The 16,477-nt window shown below is 48.4% G+C and overlaps 1 protein-coding gene and 1 long non-coding RNA gene across 13 annotated transcripts in view; both read left to right on the forward strand.

Annotated features, from left to right (window-relative positions):
- Nucleotides 1–16,477, forward strand: part of AGPAT4 (1-acylglycerol-3-phosphate O-acyltransferase 4) — a 108,190-nt gene that overhangs the window by 39,842 nt on the left and 51,871 nt on the right. The gene's annotated exons all lie outside the window — the stretch shown is intronic.
- LOC135321469 (uncharacterized) lies at nt 2,396–5,507 on the forward strand. The gene is made up of 2 exons (XR_010381196.1): nt 2,396–3,836; nt 3,977–5,507. It is a non-coding gene; the product is annotated as an uncharacterized LOC135321469 (long non-coding RNA).

A 16,477-nucleotide genomic window follows, 5' to 3' on the forward strand; every position in this document is an offset into this window, starting at 1 on the left:
AGGGCCATGAGGCTCAGCCCTCCTGAGCTTTGTTTCTGAGCAGGACCAGGAAAAGCAGGGATTATGAACATAGCTGTGTGTCGTCAGGTGAGGGCCATGACTGGGTGTCCCCCTATTAAATGCAAACCCAGATTTGTCATAGAGTCAAAGAATGTGCGTGTCTGAATTTAATTTAAATAATACCAGAATGAGAGGCAGGAGAAAAAGGAGAGGATCATAGTGTGTACAGGGCTAAGAAGGGTCAGAGGTCTCACCTCTGCCCCTTTATTCTGTAGACGTTCAGTCAGCTAATACTTAGTGAGCGTGTACCATTGCAGACACTGTTTTGCGTGTTGGGCACAGAGAGGTCAAGTGACTTACCCAGGGTCACACAGGAAGCAGAGGAGCTGTCTAAGGCCAGGCCATCCGAGTGCAGGGCCTCTCTGCAGCACCGCCCAGCATGGCCTTGAGGTTGAGGAGCCAGGTTCCTGAGCTGAGGCTGCATGTCCACTGGCAGCTGTAGTCGGTGACATTCCACAGGGCTGCAGAGACAGGAAAGGAGACGAGTTATTACAGTAGGCAACTATTTTCGATTCTGATCATTGTAATCAGTGCAGTTTGTGGTGTTCATGATGTATTAGGCATCACGCTAAACCTTTTATAGCCTGACCTCGTTGAAGCACATAACCACTCTGAACAGGCGGGCCCCCATTTTGTGGATCAGTTACCGGAGGCTCAGAGAGGTCGGGTGACTTGTCTAAGGTCACACCGTCGGTAGGAGAGCTGAGATCATAGCATCCATTTTCCCACCACATGTTGAAACAAACAAAAGCGTAGGCTGTAAGAGGTTCTGTTTTCACACTCATGGCCGATGCTAAGCAGACATCTGCAAGGGTCAGCCCTGAGCACGTTAATTCACTGCAGGAGGCCTGTCACTGTTGAACACGGTCTTTAACAAACGTGCATTCGAGTTCGTTCTGGGGGATGGACACTGGGCCAGCACTTGGAGCTCAGAGGTGAGGGGAGCACAGCTGCCTTCGGAGGGGCCGAGTCTAGTGGGGAACGCACGGGGCACAAACCACTGCAGAGCAGCGGGCTGGAGTCAGGGTGGAGGTGCACAGGGCATACAGACAGTGCGTCCCAGGGAGGGCTGGGACTTTGTTCCACTGAAGCAGCGTCACGCTGAGCGTTACAGAATGAGGAGGGGTTGAGTTCTGCTGGCAAGACGGGGAAAGGTGGTCCAGTCTGAGGAAGAAGCATATTCCAGCATCACCCGAGGGCTGAACTGGTATATTCAGGCAGCCAGGTACCGAAAGGAGAGGGACCTACCACGTGTCACCATGACCTTGCTGAGTCAGGAGGCTGGAGCCCGGATGTCCTCCACGCCAGGCCTGGAGAAGGGGGGACAGTGGTGTGCAGGGGAGCCCAGCACAGCTCGCAGCCACGGGCGCCCTCAGTGGGTGGACTCCGTGTGTTCTTCCTCGGGAATTCCAAGCCCTGTAACCGTCATTTACTTCAAGGTTTATTTCTGTCTTGCCCCGAGCAGCACTGTTTGAAACATGCCTCAAGAAATTGTTAATTTGTTTTTTTTTTTAAAGATCTGTTCACACATAATCTTTTATAGGAAGACACCCAACTGGGTCATTATTTTCTTGAACCATGTTCCACCCTAAGTATAATATTAAGGAAAAATAGCATGATGTAAAACTGTACAATAGAATACCAATTTTATACATACAGACTAGAAGTACATTTATCAGAGTGCTACTTTTAGGAATTATAATTGAGATAATTTTTAATTGCTTTTATATTTTCTTTTTTTTAACATTTTTTATTGAGTTATAATTTTACAATGTTGTGTCAAATTCCAGTGTAGAGCACAATTTTTCAGTTATACATGAACACACATATATTCATTGTCACCTTTTTTTTCACTGTGAGCTACCACAAGATTTTGTATGTATTTCCCTGCGCTATACAGTATAATCTTGTTTATCTGTTCTACGTATGCCTGTCAGTATCTACAAATTTTGAACTCCCAGTCTGTTCCTTCCCACTCCTGTCCCCCTTGGCAACCACAAGTTTGTATTCTATGTCTATGAGTCTGTTTCTGTTTTGTATTTCTGTTCTTTTTTTTTTTTTTTTTTAAGATTCCACATATGAGCGATCTCATATGATATTTTTCTTTCTCTTTCTGGCTGGCTTCACTTAGAATGACATTCTCCAGGGACATCCATGTTGCTGCAAATGGCATTACGTTGTCATTTTTATGGCTGAATAGTATTCCATTGTATAAATATACCACATCTTCTTTATCCAGTCATCTGTTGATGGACATTTAGGCTGTCTCCATGTCTTGGCTATTGTAAATAGTGCTGCTATGAACATTGGGGTGCAGGTGTCTTTTTGAAGTAGGGTTACTTCTGGATATATGCCCAGGAGCGGGATTCCTGGGTCATATGGTAAGTCTATTCCTAGTCTTTTGAGGAATCTCCATGCTGTTTTCCACAGTGGCTGCACCAAACTGCATTTTTAATTGCTTTCATATTTTCTGATTCTATTTCTGACAGTCTTATATTTCACCTGATAAGCATGTATTTTACAAACTGAAAAAATAAACTCCAAACAAAATAAAACCCCAAAGAATTAACACCAACAATTGGACTTAAATAAGGAAGGAAATAGAAAAGGGAAATATGAAGTGGGCCCTCTGTGCACTGTGTGTGTGCGCACGCGCGTGTGTGTTTTAGGGGGAGTGGACATCATCCTGGAGGCCTGGGGTGATGAGATGCTCAGGCCTGGCCTCCCAGGACCTGCATAGAGCGCATCCAACTCTCATCACAGATCCCCTGCGGGGATTCAGGACACAGGAAGTGAGAGGAGAGTGACCTAGAGCCGCATCCTTGGGGTTCCAGGCTGAACTGTGCCCCCCTCCCCAGAAGATGGTGAAGCCCTAGCCCCAGGCCTGTGACAGGGCTTTATTTAGAAACAGAGGCTTGGCTGAACATCATCAAATTAGGATGAGGTCGTGCAGGTGGGCCGCCATCCAATGTGACTGCATCCTTATATACGGGGTTGGGGGGACAGGACAGGACTTGGACACAGAGGAAGGCCATGTGAAGACAGGACACCAGAAGCTGGGAGAGAGGCCAGAGCAGATTCTCCCTCACAGCCTCAGAGGGAACCAGCCCTGCCCACGCCTTGATCTTGGCTTCTGGCCTCCAGAACCCTGAGGCGGTATTTCCGTTTTTTAAGCCCCTGACGTGTGGTACTTCATCACAGCAGCCCCGAAAACCGATGTGCTCTGCCTTCCAAGTCTTTTTCTCCCATGTGTCCATGAGGTGCTAAGTGAAGCCCGGTCCCTGGCACTGACCCGGGTGATGCTGTGTTTATCTCTCCCTCCTCCCCCCTCGCCTGGCTTCTGCTCCCTCCTCCCCCGTTATTTTACTGGCAGTTCAGGAAGTGAGAGCTTATACAGACAGAAGGCTTTGCTTTCATTCATGGACCGGGCCACGGAATTCCTCTGGTTCTCCTTGAAGTCAGGGAAGCCCGATGAGTGAGGTGGGGCCGGTGACGCTGGATGTGGCAGAAGGTGGCAAAGCGTAGAGGCCGCACCTGGAGGCAGCGGTCCCCCTCGGCCCCGCCGGTGGCTGGCCAGCGGGGCGGGTCTGCTGATGAACGCAGACAAAGGCTTGTACAGTTCTTTCATCCCGTTTCCCTTGTATTTTCAACTGACACCTGTTTTTCTCTCTTTCAGTATACTCCCCAAGTCCAGAACCGCTTTGGCTAATCACAAAAGCAGTCTGCCTAGGAAACAGGGTTAAACTGTCCTTCAGACCTGAAGGAAGTTCCCCGAGGTGATGTGGAAAGGGAGCCTGGGAGTGAATCGGGTGATGGAATTGCCCGCTGGTCATGCTGCACTTGGGTCTGTCTTTGTAACAGCCTCTCTGGCCATAAAGGGGGCAACAAATCTTTTCTTCCTCTCCTCGCTTTGCAGAGAAGTAACAGGACTGAACTCATCTCATTAAGGCAGTCTGTCTGTCCGTCCACACCCGCCTGCCTCTTTCATTCTGAAGGATCCAGGAAGATGTCTTCCCAGCTCCACTCAGATCCAACATCTCCTCTTCGCAATCACCCAGTCAGTGTTCCATCCCAACCTAGTACCTAATGAAACGATTTTGTTGAGAATTGGCCATTTACTCAACTGACCTTTTCCACACAAATCTTGTTATAAAGTTAGCCTTTTGTATCAACAGCTTTTTATTTATTTAGGGGAAAAAATGTTGGTGTTGAGATCTGATGATTACATTAGTGTGTTATCAGCTCAGATCATCAATAAACAGCTCTGTGGTTGATACGCCTGGCGATTGGAAGCATATTAAATATATAAATGGTCTCATTTTATGCAGCTGATTCAGTGAAAGGAGAGTGGTAGGTGAGGACAGCGGATTTTTTTTAAGTTTAAAAAAAGTGGGCTAGAACTATGCATGCCTCGTTTATTTTGAGTAACAATCCATCTTTGTATCTTAAATCTAAGTGTGTGTATACATATAAATACATACTCATAGTAGAGGATATGTGTCTGATCCTTTCTGTAAAAAGTGACCTTATATTTTAGAGAGCTTAACCGCTCACAATTTCAAATAGACGCATTAAAGACACAGCAAATTTAGGAATACAGATGTGATGCTGAGTTGTAGGAACAGATGCTTGCCTTAGAGCAAGGCGTCTGAGCTGTTGACATGGTTTATAAATAAATTAATTCTCAGCTAAGGTGCCCATTTGTTTTTGCCAGCATTGAATTTCACTTGTGACTTAAGTTACGGCTTTCAAATTAGGTTACAAGTTTGACTTGGGTGTCTTGTAACTTTGTAAGATGACTGTGCGTGCTGTGCAGAGTGGGCTGGGTGTTACCCAGGAAGGAAGCAGGGCGAGCCACTAGGGTGCAGAGAGGACACCTCAGAGCTTCCAGGTTATGTTCCGTGTGGATGTTTTGCACTGCCCAGAAGGTTGGGAGCACGAGTTAGAAAGGAGGCCCGCTTTGGCGACCACGTAACCTGACACTGGTTCTTAGGGTGGGGGGAGGGGCTTGGGAGTTGGGGGGCTCAGCACACTGGTGGAGCCCTCCCCCCGCTGCCTCTTCCTCCTGTGTGGCTCCTGTTGGCCCCAGAGGGTCTTGGGGTGACCAGTCTTCCCAGTTTGCCTCCAGCTGATGGGGTTCCCAGGATATGGGATTTCCAGCCTTAAAATCGGGACTGCCCCAGGCAGACTGACAGGTGGGGCACCTTAGCGGTCCGAGTGGGGCAGGTGCCCCGGCCTAAGTCATCCCCAGAACTAGGAAAGCAGCTAATGTTCGTGTCCTTCTCCTTGTGGGCAACGCGGATTATAGTGATGTCCGCTCCCAGGCATTAGTTTTGTACTTAACCTTCCTTTTATCCTAAGAATTCACCACTTCTTGTTTCCAAAGGAGCGTTTTTTTGACAGACATTCTAATGGGACATTTAGTTGGAATGTTCTCAGCGAACAAACACCACAGCCGTTCGTCCTGGGTTTTGTAAAGACGGCCCTCGTGTGCGTTGCTTCAGCTTGTATCCTTTCTCAAGGGAGGAAGGAGCTGTGTCAGTTCAACAGCAACGATAAGAAAGAAGTGAGGTTTTGTCTAGAGGGCTCGCATGTCTGCTGACCGCGCATTTGGAGGTCGCGTTCTGTGGTTCCCACTCTTGTTCCGGCCAAGTCCTGACCGGACTGGACCCGTGAGGGGAGGGCCTCTTTCATGTCGTTTGCATCAAAATTATGTGTGTGATGCTTCTGATTACTTTCTTGGAATTAAAGGAGGGGGGTACCATATTGAGGGAACAAAGCGATGTCTTCCACAGAGGGCTCCCGGCAGGTGCATCGTCCAGACCACCAGTTGGTACTTTGCTGAAGGACCTGAGGTCTGAGGTGGTGACTCCCCATCCAATCCCATCACAAGACGGCCTTCACCATCACAGAGCCCCTGCCTGCTCGTCCCCACCACAACCCAGGGAAGGTGAATCCTCCCTCCCTGTGCTCCCAGGCTCCTCTCTCCTTGCTGGAAGGAGTGAGGCAGGAATAGAGGTCAGCCCCAGGGAACCAGCTGCCCACACTGCCCACACACAGAACAGGGGCCCCATCTGTGACAAGTGAGTGATGCTCAGGGCCTGGCGTGAGCCCCGTACCACGAGGACTCTCCATCTTGACCCTGAAGATAAGTCTATGGGCCCCACAGGATGGGGTTATTGGAAATCCCAGATGGACTTACTGCATTTTTCTGCTTCATAATTAAGTCACGAGCCTAAATCTGTTTACTGAGCACTTGCCTAGATTCAGCCATGAGGCCACGTGTATCACTTGGAAAGGAAACATAAGACTGGCTCATCCCTCAGTAATACAGTAGAGACCCACCGACAGCAGGGTTTCCAAGGGAAAGAAGAGTTTACAGAGACTGGACTAGCCAGGGGGGCTTCAGGAAGGGACTGTCGTCAGCCCGACCTCAGAGCACAGGCAGCCCTTGCATGTGGAGAGCAGGTGGGGAAGATGTTGTCCAGGACTCACGTGTTCACAGATCAGAACTTAACTAGCTCACAGCTCTGGCCACGGGGAGGCTGACGAGCTCCAGTGTCCACTCCGTGCTGTGGACACTCTGGCCACCACTGAGCCTCTCTGTGCTGGCGGGTTTTCTGCGCAAAGCACGGCTGCCAGCAAGCAGGACGGGGGCTCCCCGCAGCTCCAGTTTCCATCATCGGAGTCACGATGCCATCACTGTGACAGTAGTGTCACCAGAACCAGCTGCTAGAATGTCTGGAATTCTCCGGGTCAGTTACGAAACACCGTCATAAACTTAGAATCAATTACCTTGTAAAACAAAGACGGTAGATACTCAGCACTGGTGTTTCCCTCCCACTAGTTAGCTTACTGCATTTCACAGTTCTCTCTGCTCTTGAGGTCACCTAGCTGTTTGTGCACAGTGGAAATGCTACGTGGCCTCACAGCTGGTTGTTGCAAATCGGCAGCTTGACGTCGACCTGGTGGGAATATTTACACCATGGAAATAGGCAAAGCTGTAAATCAGGACCAGGCGTCCCCCCAGGGAGCAGGCTGTTAAACATTTTCCATCACTGCACTCATTTCTTCAGCAGGCGTATGTTCCCAAGGTTCTTACTGGTGGCTCAAACTGGAAAAGTCCCAATCCAGTCACCAGTCCACTGTCACATCTCCTGTCTAGATGTCTGTGCTCACTCCTTTATTATTAATACAGCATCGCCACTCAATATGCACCTCAAATTGGATGGAGTAGACAAAGCGAGTTAATCTACGTCTGCAGGTGAGACTTTTCTACGTGCATCTTCCCTGGAGGGCTGTCCACCTTTCTTTGCCCCCAGAGAAGGAAGGCTGTTCTGGGTTCTGGTTCAGACACACTTGCTCCATGGCCTGTTGACAGGGATTACAGAAAACTTGCAAAAAATGACATTATCAGAAGTCAAATTCTTGAGGCTGCTGAGGGCTCGCTGCCCCCCAGCTGTGACAGGGCTCCTTTGTAGCCGACAGAGGAGACTGGGACGTGCTTGGACCCAGAGACACACTGGTGCTGCCTGTCTGAGACAGGGTTCTGTCCGCATGTTGGTGGGCGGGCTGGGCTGGGAATAAATGATCGGGGGCTGGGAGCTGGGGGCAACGCTGTCGGGGCTCCTGGAGGAGAGGCCAGGCGTCCCCAGCCTCTTCTGCCCTGAGGCAGACAGCTCGCGCAGACAGCTCGGCAGGGTCTTCCTGGATCCTCAGGCCCAGTCTCATCGGTCCAGCGAAGTGGTTTTCACAGGCTCCTCCGCTCCCTGTGCTGCACTTGTGAATGCCCCAAAAATGCACCGCCTGGTGCCTCAACTCTCTTTGAAGGTCATGCTCCTCAATGGGTCCTCCCTGAGCCTTCACGTCCTCCCTGACTGTCCAGTGGGGGCTTTCCTGCTGCACGGGGTTGGGATCCTCCCCACCAGCTGCCAAACACGCTGTTCTCAAGCTGTGCTGTCCTTCACCTGCAGGCTTTCCTGTCGTAAGGTCTTGGTTAGTTTCCTTCTGAGGATCTCATGGCTGTGGCCCGACTCATAGCATGTCTGCCACGAAAAATGGGCAGAGTATAAAACAGGAAAATAAAAAAAGAAAGGAAGGAAGAAGGGTGAGCAGAGAGGACAGGGAGAAAGAGCAGTGTAGGCACAAGTCAGGCGATGTGAGAGCCCAGGAGTGAGTCCCCGAGGGGAACGTGGTCCTTCCACCCAGAAGCCAAGGCACAGCGATGAGGGTGGGATGTGCCGCTGAGGAGAGATACAGGGTGGGGGGAGATCGCGAGGTACCTGAAGTCAGAAGCTGGGCCCCATCATCCCTGTGTGCCCAGCCCCGAGATCACAATGCCTAGGAAGTGCTCAATAAATGTTTGCTGAATTGAATTAAAGGGCATTTCATCGTTTGAGTGTGTTTTTAAAAATGTAATGGGTGTCGGGTGCAGGATGCACTGGGGAGGAGCCGAGGTGGAGACCTATGAAAAGCTCATTGCCACATTCCAAACCACATCCAAGCCCAGGACAGAAGCCTTTCCCTGCATCTACACGAGGGTCCAGCCATGCATATGCTGGCCCAGTGTGAAGGGGCCGGATTTCCTCCCTGCCTTGTCTCACACTAATACTGCCTCTAGCTGGAGAAATGGGAATATAATCTGTTCCTTTCTGCTTGAAGGAGTTGGTTGTGGGAGATAAACTGTACGTGAATAATCACGTGTTTACGAGCATCCTTATCATCCTGGGAAAGTGCCTGACTGGGAGGGCCAGCTACTCAGTCAGCACCTGAAGGAAGCGCTCTAGTGAGAAATGACTCACAGCCCTGGGACAGGGTGAGAGTCCAGCCAGAAACCTCCCTTCCAGCCCCTCTAGGCTGCTGTCTGGCCAGGGGCTGCGCTGGCCCACTTGGACCAGCCCCCGCCATCAGGGCCCAGTCAGCGCCGCCCACACCTGCGTGACCCGTGCTCCCACCGCGCGGCTCATGTCCGCTGTGGCACATCTCTCTCCCACTAGACTGAGACTGGATTTAAGGACAGGACTCAGTTAAGGGTGAGCGTTACAGCTGTTACTCAGGTCTGCAGAAATGAGAATACTTTCCCGTTGGGGGATTTAAATCAATATTTAATATAAAGAGCACAATTACAGCCACAGCAAAGAAACACTTACTAGCATCAAGCTGGATGTGAGCTGTTTCTCAAAACAGCAGTGGCCCATAGCCGATACTGCGGTCCTATGTGAGGAAGTCAGCAGAGGAGGTTTGGGAGCTGACAGAGGCATACTTTTGAGACTCCGACTTGGAACATAATACAATACAGTTTGAAACGCTGCCCTTTCGCAGGCACTGTCCCAGGAGGGATTCTGACGGCTGAGTGCGGGCACCAGGCACATCACTGCTGGCCTGGGGATTAGATGAGCCGTTGGCAGCTCCTCGAAGGCACCGTCAGCCAGAAACGTTGCTGACGGACTTCTTCCAGTGCGTGAATAGGGAAACAGAAAGAGAGATTTCCCCCACATTCAGCTCAGCTCAGGCAGCTGCAGGCTGGCCGGGCGGGGACTGGTTTCTGCCTCCACAGGACGTGTGCTCAGAAACCTACATTTAGGCAAAACCTAAATTTAAATTTACGAAAACTTTTTTCCAGTGGCTTGGCAACACTTTCCCCATAAGTGAGTGGTAGTTAAACCCTTTTATCCAGCCCACATCTCATCCTGTGTCTCAGGCTGTTGGAGAAATTGGTGTGAGCTCGCAGATTAATTCTAGCAGTAGAGGGAGAAGCAGCCGGTCGCCTCTGAGCCAGGCTCTGGGATTTCTGACGGCGCCGTTGTGCTCAGCTGTCCCCCGGAGGGAGGCATCTCCATTGCACAAATCAGGTTTCCGCTGTGATGAGGTCACCACGCTGACCCCGTATCACCAGGTCTCAAGCTGATTTATGGGGCAACCCAGCTTTTCCCATTGGGTTTGCATTTCTGTTTCCTTGACAAAGCCAGCCTCCTCTTGCTGGATGTGATGCGTTTTCCCAAGAATTGACACCCAAGGTCGTGGTGATATTTGCAGGGATTCCTTCCAGCATGTGGTCGCCGGCTTTGCTAGTGCTCCCGGTGGTGGTTCTGATTATACTGCGTCATCTGATTATTAACAATACTTCCCTGTTAGGCAGCTCAGCATTGCCTCCAGGCTTCTGTTTGAATTATTACAAATTATACATTGATGGAATTCAAATCAAGTATTTTTGTGCCTTATGGAAAAACTCAGGAAAGAATTCTTTATTTCAATCCCTCGGCTCTCAGTAGTTTTCTTTTGAGCACATCTCATTATTTTCTGTGACTTCTAATTTTTTTCCCTGTAGCTATGAATCTTGAAATCAGTCTGATGACTGATACTCATTTTTTCAATCAAGTTGCCCATTGCAGGCATTTTTTTGTTAGTGTTGTTTTGAGTGAACTCAGGTTTGACCTCTAGGCAGAGGAGATGTTATATTCCTTATTGGATTTTGTCTTAAATTTTGAGTCTTGTAGGGAGGAAATAACACTCAGATCTGTAGATACTAGTACTGTCTGGCTTGTGTGTGTGTGTGTGTGTGCGCGCACTTGTACACAGGAGTGTGTATGTGCGTGGTGTGCTGAGCTGTTAAGTACAAAGGACTTTAAGGTGGGAATAGAAAGGCAGCGTGCCAGAACCACAGCTGATGGCCCTACAAAAGCTGGGAGGGCAGCTGCTCAGAGAAGCACCTTAAGAGACTTGCTGAATAGCAGGTAGCTTACTTTTTAGTACTGCAGGGTTTTTCTTGGTAGCTCATTGCATATTTTAAAAAAACACTGAAATGTAAAATGTATACTTGGTTTTCAGAAAACTCTGATTTTTAAACTGACAGTTTCTTTCTCATCGGAATTGGAACTCAAGCCAGCCTTGTTTTGAATAAGACTAGCAGGATATGAGACTGGGGGCACGATCTCGCCTTCCCTTCTCATGATCCTACCTCTTCTAAGAATGCAGCGCTCCTCAAGAACGTGAGTCCTCAGGGCATCCTGGGGGTGTTTCTAAATCCGTCTGCCTTAGTCGTGAGCACCCACGGGAGCCACGGGCCCACGGGAGCCACAGGCTGGGCTGCGTTTCTCCACTCCTGGCGGGGACACTACATATTCAACGTGGTGCCCACAGTCACCCCGGCCCCCTGAACTGCTTCTCAGACTTTCCCTGCTCTGCCAGTGGGTCACCACTTTTTGCTCCCAGTGACTTTCCCTCTCCCTTGCCCCATAGCTAACCTCCACTCCATCCCCAGCCTCCTTCCCCTATTCTACCATTTCTTTTTTTTTTTTTCACCAGAGGACTGTCACTTTCTAATATACTCACTCATTTTCTCATATTGGTTGTTTATCATCATCTCTCTCCACCCCTCGCTGGCCCCCACTTCACTGCAATTCGAGCTTATTTCAGAGACCTCTGTCCCACGGTCATATCTGCATCCCAACTGTGTACAGCAGTGCTGTGCACCCAGTAGCACTGATAAATGTTTGTTGAAAGAATGAATTCACTGCAATATACTTGTCTTATCTAATGTTTACTCAGCTTTATAGCATCGTCTTAGCATAGCCCGGTGCCCTGGATGACAGTTAGTAGCAAAAAAGGCCGAGACACTAATCACGTGACCTGGGAGCTCTGTTTTCCCTCTGACCTGCCTCAGTGTTGTGGGGAGAGGGGGTCCTGGCACTCAGCAAACCCCAGGTGGGCACAAAGCAGTGCCGTGGGGGCCAGAGGGGCTCCTACCTCTTCAGTGACTGACTCCATTGCTACTCGTAAAGAAGCCAAAGACGTCACAGCAATTTTACTTCTAGAGGATTTCTAGAATCACTGATGTTTGTCCACTGTATTCTGCAGGAGAGTTCAGCTCTTCCTATAAAGATTTTAGGAAACATACGACTCTTATATTCACATTCGCTTTAGACATAATGCCTGGGTAATAGCTTTATACTTTCTTGGAATCCTCAGGCTCCTTGGCGTATTCCATTGCAGGGTTGGAAGGACTGGCTTAGACTATCTTTCAGCCCCTTTCCTCTCTGTTTAGATTTATTGGCTGATTCCTACCGTTCCGTCTTGGAGCTCACCGGTTCCCTCCTCTGGATGCTCCCTTCCTCTGTGGAGCCCATCCCTTGTGTTTCCCGTTTTGGTCATTGCTTTCTCAGTTCCTAAATTTCCATTAGGTTCTTCTCTGTAGCTTCTCTTTATTTGGCAAGACTTTCTACGCTTCATTTATGTCGAGTGTGTTCATAATTGCTGCTGAATCATTTTTACGGTGGCCCCTCTAGGGTTCTTGTGAGATACTGCCACCGTCTGGGTTGTCGCAGTGCCGGGAGGTGTCAACTGTCTTTTCTCATCAGAGTTGAGCCTTCTGGTTCTTGGTCACTTGTATCCTGGCTGTTTTGAACACGATGCTTTGAGACTCTGGATCTTACTTAAATCTGTTTTAGGAGGCGTCCTCTGACAGCGCATCAGTGGGGAGAAGGGGGGCAGCCTGGCAGGGATGGAAGCCCAGGCTCCCCACTGAGCCTCCACGGACGCCCTGAATGGGGGAAGCAACACACCTCGTCGCTGCTGGGCACAGTGGGCGTCTGGACTCCCCCCCGGGCCTCCGCTGACAGCACCCTGAGGGGGTGGGGAGATGCTCTGTCATGTCTGAGGCCGGGGGAGCTTGTTGCCACTGGAGGATGGTGGAAGTGCCAGCTGCCCAGTGGGTCTTCTCTGACACCACCCAGCAGGCGGAGGAGTTGGGGGGTTGCCTCATGAAAGCCTGAAGATGGTTCCCCAACTTGGGCCTTTGCTGCCGGGGATCAGGGTGGGGCTACAGTTGTTTCACATGGTGTTTTGTAGTAGTAGGGCAGAGAACGGCTAACAGTTCTCTCTCCTGCCTTGTCCCTCATCCTTTAGGTAGAGAGAGCAGCTTTTCTTTTTTTTTAATATGGAAAAAAAAAATGGGGGGATATTAGGTTTATTTATTTATTTTTAAATTTTTATTTTTTATTTTTTTAAAAACAGATTTTATTGAGTTGGCTGGTTGTTTGGGCAAATTAATTACTGTGTTTGAATTGACTTAATACAGTTAACTATTTTTTGGACAGGTGTTTTTCTTTAAAAAATTTCTTTCTTCTTCCCTTAATAGAGGCACTGGGGATTGAACCCAGGACCTCATGCACAACAAGCATGCACTCTGCCACTGAGCAAACCCCACTCTTTAAATTTTATTTTTAATGGAGGTACTGGGGATTGAACATGCTAAGCACATACATGCTCGTACATGCTAACATATGCTCTACCACTGAGCTATGCTCTTCCATTGAGAGCAGGCTTTTCTTGGAGCTTTTTTTGTCTGCCCCCCACCCCGCCACCCCATTGGCATTTCCAGGTTGCCAGCATCAACAGCACCCGGCATGAGATATATGAAGAAATACATGTGAGCACCAGGGAAATCACCACCATGTCTTTCCTCAGATCCTGAGTCGGTCCTGCCTTCTCCCCACCTTTTAGAGTTTTCCTATGTTCTTTCTGCATATAATGCCCTGTAGTTAGCAGAATAAGAAGCGTATCTTCTCCATCTCGCCCCAAAACTGAAAGACTGGAGGACTATTTAATGTCCTATGTTAGAAGCAACAACTTTGAAAAGGAGACCAAAAAAGAAGAGAAGATTTTCTGTTAGCGTGTTTGTTGTTATTGTAATTTCAACTCTTACAAAGGCTTTTTTCCTATAATCTATATAAGTCAGAATTGGTTTACCTTCAACTTGATGTTTTGGGTTTTTTGTGTGTGATCTCCCAACAGCAAGTTTCATGCTGTCTTTTTTCTTCTTTTTCTTTCTTCTTCTTCTTTCTTTTTCTTTTTCTTTTCTTTTTTTTTTTTTTTTTCCAGCTCTGAAACAACTTTTGCTTCTTGCTTTAAAAACCAGGTATTTTATTTATTTAGTTGAACTTCCATGCAAGTAGGGGACATCTTGAGTAGCAATAAACTGGATTCAGTTTTAATTGAGGCGCACTTCAGTGCCTCTGCCCTCTCTGGCTGGGGAGTGATGCTCTTTCCTTTAAGCGTCCCTCTGGGTCATCCTTGATATTGCCTGAGTTATTGCCCATAGTTGATGGAGGAAAAGAATGCTCGAGCCTCAGCATCGGGAGATAGAGGTGAAGACACTCGGCTGGTTCTGGCCTTTGGGCTCCACAGCCTCAGTTTCCCTGGCCATCCCTGGGGAGCAGCCTGCAAAGGATGCCAAGCTCAGTGGGACGTACACAGCCCTCCGGAGGGAGGTGGGGTGGACTAGGCGTGGAAGGTGTGTGATTTAGGATCAGTCATGCCAGTGAGTCGTTTATCTGCCTGACCCTGGGCAAGTCAGCACCGTTTTACAGGTGGAGTGAGGCTGAGACCCGCACCATCTTTGCTTTCTCCTCAGTGCTTTTTCATCAATGGGGTCGTATGGGCGTTCACACCGGGTGTATTTTTAAACATGACAATCTTTCATATTTGGGGGTGATCCTGTTTTCTTTTCTTTTTTTTTTAACTACAACTGAAATTATTCCTGTAGCCGACTCTGTAATAGTTACAAGGCAGCACAACACAGGGGAAGGAATGAAAAATCACTCAAAGGTTCACTCCACTGCAAATATGCATTTAATTCTGGGGAAGAAGCCTCCCTGCCCCTTTTGTCAGCCACATTACAAGCCTCTGTCTACCATGCTTGACACCAAAGCAAGTACGTTTTTTGAATTTGAGAAAACATTTTTTTTAAACAGCTGCTGATGACAAACAACTGTAGATCAGTTTTGATTGACATTTTGTTTGCTTTTTAGATTGAATTAGCATTTATAAAATTTGTGGGAGTTAAATTTCATCATGAGGTAATGAGGTAATGAGGGCTGAGTGCTGCTTCTAGGTGGTTGCGCCTGCAGGGCAAATACGGAAGGAAAAGGAGGCTTGGTGGGGGATTAGCAGTAACTGGGGTGTTTACCTTCAGGGCTGGAGCTGGTTGTAAAAATCGGTTATATAAATGTGAAGTTGGAAGTATTCACCTGTCAATAAATCCAATAAAATAATGAAAAAGGCACTGGACCAACCAATGTCTTTCACATCTTGAAAGTGAAACTTCCATCCAGAGAAACTGAGAGACCATTTTCTCAAACTTCAGACATGTCTAAAATATATTCTGTACTTACATAGAAAGATACACAAGATGTTAATAAACACACACTCTCCTTTATATACACTTTATTAACGAAGAGTAAATGCATTCGGCTCCTGAAAGCAACTGAGAAAAATTCTAGTTTTTTAAACACTTCTAGCCTGTAAAATCTGGATATCTAAAACTGAGAAGGTAAAATCAGCTCAAGAATTTGAAATTGTTTTCCAAACATTTGAGAACCTCGAATCAAAATCAAACAAATATCTTTTGGCTGTGCGGTTACAACCACTTTTATAATCATTTCTGTTTATTTATGTTAATGGTATGCATCTTTGCAGAGCAGCAGAGAGAGTCTCTGATTAAATGCTTTCAGGGTGAATTTCGAAAGTCACAGGAAGAGCAGGATAAAAATGCAGCAGACAGCTCTACAAGGGGCAGGGAGCTGGGTATCCCAGCTGGACGGGCAGAGACTCGACCCTAGAACCCCCAGCCGTGGTTCTCACGAATTCCAGCCAGAGAGAGCTGGCCCGGCAAAAGTCCACGAGCTCGTCTTCATTCCTGTTCACCTGACAAACGTTTGTAAAACACATATTACATGCCAGGCTCTATACTGGGTGCTGGCTTTATAAGAAGGAGTGAGACACAGCCCTGTGCCCTAGAAGAGCTGACAGTCTAACAATCTAAGGGGAGAGAGAATAAATTAGACACTTACAATGCAACATGTGTTCCAGTTATTAATTGCCATGTAACAAATTACCCCAAAATGTAGTGGCTTGCAACCACCATTTCATTATGCCTGTGGATTCTGTAAGTCAGGAATCTGAACGGAGCCCAGTGGGAATGGCTAGACTCTGCTCCAGGGTGTCTGGTCCTCAGTGGGAGGATTCCAGAGCTGGGGACTGGGATCCACTGTGGGGAGCCACAGGGCGTCGTGACTCACACGTCTGGTTGGCTGTTGGCTGGGATGGCAGCTGAGGTTGCTCACTAAACACTCTCTCCTCGGGGCCTGGGCTTCCTCACGGTGTGGCAGCCTCAGGGTAGCAGGAGTTCTTAGCTGGTAACTCTGGGCTCCCAAAGTGGGCGAATGGTGCCCTGCCCGTGACCCCCTGGCCTCGAAAGCCAAACGTTACTCCCACCGCATCTGGTTGGTTACAAGTGAGTTAGTGGCCCTCCCAGAATCAAGAGGAGGGGAATTCAGTTCTGCTGCGTGAGGGGGCAGTGGTTTCATTCTACAGGAAGATGGGGTCGGGGCAGGTACAGCTGTTTTTGGAAAACACAATC

Source organism: Camelus dromedarius, chromosome 6, assembly GCF_036321535.1.
Source record: "Camelus dromedarius isolate mCamDro1 chromosome 6, mCamDro1.pat, whole genome shotgun sequence".
Taxonomy (NCBI): domain Eukaryota; kingdom Metazoa; phylum Chordata; class Mammalia; order Artiodactyla; family Camelidae; genus Camelus; species Camelus dromedarius.